The sequence below is a fragment of the Tachyglossus aculeatus genome, chromosome 1, assembly GCF_015852505.1.
Source record: "Tachyglossus aculeatus isolate mTacAcu1 chromosome 1, mTacAcu1.pri, whole genome shotgun sequence".
NCBI classification, from domain to species: domain Eukaryota; kingdom Metazoa; phylum Chordata; class Mammalia; order Monotremata; family Tachyglossidae; genus Tachyglossus; species Tachyglossus aculeatus.
The window spans coordinates 137,261,157-137,266,709 of NC_052066.1; the positions used below are offsets into that span (position 1 = coordinate 137,261,157).

Consider the following 5,553-nt stretch of genomic DNA (forward strand, 5'->3'; position numbering starts at 1 on the left):
CAGCACAGGAGAATGGAGGAATTGATGCAGAAGAGGTGGAGATGCAGGGGACAGTGGGGAAACCCTGGAGCCAGGTAACTTCATGCAGGTGTGCTGAGGCAAGCAGACAGGGAGGGAAGGAGAGCTCAACTACTCACAAGAAAGATAAGTAGGGAAAGAAACCAGAAAACCACGAGCAACAGTAATTTCCTAAAAATCAACCACAGAGCCCATGATAATGTCCTATTTTAATTCCCAACTAAAGAGTCCTCTCAGGATGCACCTGGAGAGTTTCCAGTCCTCTACCAGTCTCGGCTATGGGAGGGAGAGTCAAGCAGAGGCCTATCCATTCCATTCCTAGCTTGGGCAGGGGCTAGAGAGTGGAGGGAAATCTGCTACAAGTCAAAACTCACCCTTGCTGGGCAGCAGCAGTGTGGGAGACAGTCAAGGGAGGAGACTCAAGTTTGCTGCACGGAAGACGATAATGGTAAACGACTTCGATATTTTTACCAAGAAAACTCTACGGATACACTACCAGAATGATTGCAGGTGGAGGTGGGGTGTTCTGGGAAAGATGCATCCATGGAGTCACTATGGGTGATGACTCGACAGCATAAAACAAGACAAAGGAGTGCCACAGAGAGTTTAGGAAAATCCACAGGTGGACTAGGCTTTCAGATCCTGCGTGACAGGCACTTCAAATAAAACCCACTGCTCTTATTGCAAGACTTCAAAAATCTAGTGAAAACCACTGGGGCATGGAATTCAATACCACAGCATGTGTGCATAGCAGACTATCAATAGGCTCCAGAAAGATTTGGAACTTTTGTGGTGAAAGGTCCATTCTGGGGAGGAAAAAGAAAGATAAAGATAATATAAGGAGGTTGACCATTACAGTGTTTCTCCAAGCAAACACTTGGTTACTGACTTGGGCCCAGTTTCAACCTGAATGGGCCAGTGATCTGACCAGTTTGCCTACTGGGTAACCTTTGGTAAGCCATTTAACTTGTCTGTGCCTCAGTTTCTTCATCTGTACAAATGGGGATGTGTCCCCTTCTAGACTGTGAGCCCATTGTTGGGTAGGGACTATCTGTATATGTTGCCTATTTGTACTTTCCAAGCGCTTAGTACAGTGCTCTGCACACAGTAAGCACTCAATAAATACAATTGAATGAATGAATGAATGAATACTTGTTCTCCCTCCTTCTTAGATTGTGAGTTTCATGTGGAACAGGGACTATGACCAGTCTGCTTATATTATGTCTACTCTATGGCTAAGTAGAGTGCTTGGCACAACCAAATGCTTTACAAATGTCATTATTATTATTAATTACTCAACAATGTCTTTCTCCCAGTCTATTCTCCAACTGGGTTTGCCCAAATCTCCATTAGAGTAGCATCAGTGTGGCCTAGTGGAAAGAACACAGGCCTAAGAGTCAGAGGACCTGAATTCTAATGCCACCTCCACCACTTATCTGCTGTGTGACCATGGGCAAGTCAATTGCCTTTTCTGGGCCTCAGTTAACTCATCTGGAAAATGATAATTAAATCCTTCTCCCAACAGCCTGTGAGCCTTATGTGGGACAAGGAGTGTGTCCTACCTGATTCTCTTGTATCCAACCCAGAGCTTAGAACAGTGCTTGACGCATAGTAAGGACTTAACAACAATTAAAAAAAATAGATTATTTGTAAAGTCATTCTGGGTCCATATCCCTAGACCTATCACATGTGGCACTCTCAAATTCAACAGCTGTTTCCATTGGATTCTTCCCACCCATCCTTTCCACCCTGAAGCTTCGATGATTAAAGAAATGAAAGGCTCTATCTATTTGCTTTTGTCTAGTCCTAGCAAACACAGCCTAAAATAATTTCATCTGCAAATCTGTTTTCTTTTGGGGTGAGCTAGCAAAGGGCTAGCAAAGCCAGAACCCCTACAAGAAGATAGGGTACAACTGGTGACCCCCCTCAGCAAAGTCTCTGGCAATCTTCCCCCACTCAGACATTCCAGTGTCAGCCCTGGCTGCTTATCCAGCTCATCAAACAGTGCTCCAGTGCTCAGTACAATGCCTGGTACATAGTAAGTGCTTAACAAATAAAATTATTATATCCATGAACCCAAGGAAGGCTATGTGGGGGTCAACCAGTTATTCATTCATTCATTGATTCATTCAGTCGTTCTATCCTCCAGAATCCAGAGTGCTCTTCAGCTGCCTGTCTTGAGAACAGTGCACATAAATCCATCGCTAACCTGCCCTTCCTTCAGGAAGTGCCCTTGCCCCTTAATACATGTATATCTTTTAAATGAAAATACAAAGCAATAGCCTACCCTCACAGGCTTGACAATCCTTCGTAAGGTAATATTCCACAAATCCCAGAGAGAGATGTCACTGCCTTGAATAAAAGGAAAGAGCTCATGGCTGTTTGGGTTTAAGAACAAAGGGCCTGAAAACAAGCCTTTTGCTCCAATAGTCCTTGGTAAAATTAATTGCTCATTGGGGCTAAGGGTCATTTGCCTGGGATTTCTGCAATCCAGGAATCTTTCCTTGGGGATTTCTGCTACACCACAGCTGTGGGACTAACTGTTGGACTCTGGGCTGCAAGAAGCCCAAAATGGTACTCTCCTGGCCATAGCACCCTACTGCTTAACGTTCAAAAATATACAACCCTCAAAAATATGCTGTTTTGACTTCCCTACTTTTTAAAATGTTATTTTCATATTTATTCCTGCCTCTATCTTTGCTGCTTTTGAGCTAGTACAGTGCTCTGCACACAGTAAGCGCAAACTAAATATGATTGAATGAATTATTGTTTTATTTTCTTGGTCTTTCATCAGTCCTCTCTCCCCACTTTTTTTTTAGATTGTAAACCCCTTGTGGGGCAAGGACTGTTTCTATTCCCATTGATATGCTCTCTCTGCCTTGTGCCCAGTCAATATTTAAAAAATACTACTATGACCACCACTATCTTCTCCTGTCCAACTCTGCGATCTGATCTGGCGGCCCAGGCTGGCAGCTGTCTCTTTCCCATTATATTCTCACAGGGGCCTGGGGAATTCTGAAGCCATTCTGGCTGGTGGTGGTAGAAAAGGGGGAAAACTGATGGGGTGAGTTCCAGAAAGGAGTCAAACATCCCTCAGTGGATGAGTTTTGCCTCTTGTTTTTGGATTTTTGAAAGGTGAACTAAATGCAACATATTGTCACCTAACCTAATTCTTCCAAGTCTCCAAAATGAGTCCTATTCTGTGCTTCAGATAGAGGAACTGGGGGAGACGAATCCAGTTTTCTTGCCTCTTCCTCAACCTAAGGTCATTCATCTCTTGGTTACTCTCACGGTGTCTCCCTGAAAAGAGAGGAGCCCCTTCCCCAAGAGTTATAGCATGGGGGAACCTGGAGTTGGGGGGATCCTTTTTGGGTTTTTGTTGTTGTTTTAAACGGGACATGGGTATGAATAATAATAATAATGGGGGTGTTTGTTAAGCACTACTAAGTGCCAAGGACTGTTTAAAGCTCTGGGATAGAAACAATTTAATCACACTGGTTGCAGTCCCCATTCACTTGGGGCTCACAGTCGAAGTAGGAGGGAGAAATGGAGAGTTTCTTCATTTTACAGAGGAGGAAACTGAGGCACAGAGACATTAAGTGGCTTGACCAAGGTCACACAGCAGGCAAGTGGCAGAGCCAGGGCTAGAATCTTGGTCCTCCCAGGCCTGTAGTCTTTCCACTAGGCCATACTGCTTCTCACCCTCTCAGAGGTGAGCATTCAAACACAGTCTGATTTTGGCAGTGGGAAAAGTGACTATAGTACAGTGGGGAGAAGGGATGGATCATCATTCATATACCTGTATATATGTATATATGGTTGTACATATTTATTACTCTATTTATTTATTTATTTATTTTACTTGTACATATCTATCCTATTTATTTTATTTTGTTAGTATGTTTGGTTTTGTTCTCTGTCTCCCCCTTTTAGACTGTGAGCCCACTGTTGGGTAGGGACTGTCTCTGTATGTTGCCAATTTGTACTTCCCAAGCGCTTAGTACAGTGCTCTGCACATAGTAAGCGCTCAATAAATACGATTGATGATGATGATGATGATGATCATTCTAGACTGCAAGTTTGCTGTGGGCAGGGAATGTGTCTACCAATTCTGTTGTATTATACTCTCCCAAGTGCCTAGGTCAATTCTCTGTGCACGATAAATGCCCAATAAATGCCACTGATTGATTCATTCATTCATTCAATTGTATTTATTGAGTGCTTACTGTGTGCAGAGCACTGTACTAAGTGCTTGGAAAGTACAAGTTGGCAACATATAGAGTTGGTCCCTACCCAACTCATCATCAGGACAACTTAGATCTGGCAGACCTGGTGTCAATATAAATGTACCGTATCATTTTTCTAGCTTGGTTCAGTGATATTTGAGGAAATAATCCATTTCGGGGGGGGGGGGGGGGGGGGGGGGGGGTTTGGTTTGGTTTTGTTTTTTACAAAAACCCAAACAGAGGGAGACATTACCTTCCAAGACTCTACTTGAAGTTGTTTGGTTTAATTTTATCAGCTAAGAAGCAACTATAAACTTATTTTTTGCAATTAGACTAGAAACAATAAACCCTCAATATTGTTGAACTGTAGAGTGGAAACAATTGCCATCTAGTCCATTTAAAATTGATTTTTGTTATTTTTAACATTGCACATTTGATGTATCTGATGACTGATTTGGTATTTTAAACTGTTTTCATTTAGTTTGATCTCTATCATCTCTATGCTGATGACACCCAAATCTACATCTCTGCCCCTGCTCTCTCTCTCCCTCCAGGCTCGCATCTCCTCCTGCCTTCAGGACATCTCCATCTGGATGTCTGCCCGCCACCTAAAACTCAACATGTCCAAGACTGAACTCCTTGTCTTCCCTCCCAAACCCTGCCCTCTCCCTGACTTTCCTATCTCTGTTGACGGCACTACCATCCTTCCCGTCTCACAAGCCTGCAACCTTAGTGTCATCCTCGACTCCGCTGTCTCGTTCACCCCTCACGTCCAAGCCGTCACCAAAATCTGCTGGTCTCACCTCCACAGCATTGCCAAGATCCTCCCTTTCCTCTCCATCCAAACCACTACCCTGCTCATTTAAGCTCTCATCCTATCCCATCTGGATTACTGTATCAGCCTCCTCTCCGATCTCCCATCCTTCTGTCTCTCCCCACTTCAATTCATACTTCACGCCGCTTCCCGGATTGTCTTTGTCCAGAAACGCTCTGGGCATGTTACTCCCCTCCTCAAAAATCTCCAGTGGCTACCAATCAACCTACACATCAGGCAAAAACTCCTCACCCTCGGCTTCAAAGCTGTCCATCACCTCGCCCCCTCCTACCTCACCTCCCTTCTCTCCTTCTGCAGCCCACCCCGCACCCTCTGCTTCTCTGCCGCTAATCTCCTCACCGTACCTCGTTCTCGCCTGTCCCGCCGTCGACCCCCGGCCCACGTCATCCCCCGGGCCTGGAATGCCCTACTTCCGCACATCCGCCCAGCTAGCTCTCTTCCTCCCTTCAAAGCCCTACTGAAAGCTCACCTCCT

The 5,553-nt window shown here is 44.6% G+C and overlaps 1 non-coding gene across 1 annotated transcript; it reads left to right on the forward strand.

Annotated features, from left to right (window-relative positions):
- Positions 1-245: 245 nt before the first annotated feature.
- LOC119938498 lies at positions 246-382 on the forward strand. Its single transcript, XR_005454447.1, has one exon. It is a non-coding gene; the product is annotated as a small nucleolar RNA SNORA7 (small nucleolar RNA).
- Positions 383-5,553: the final 5,171 nt, after the last annotated feature.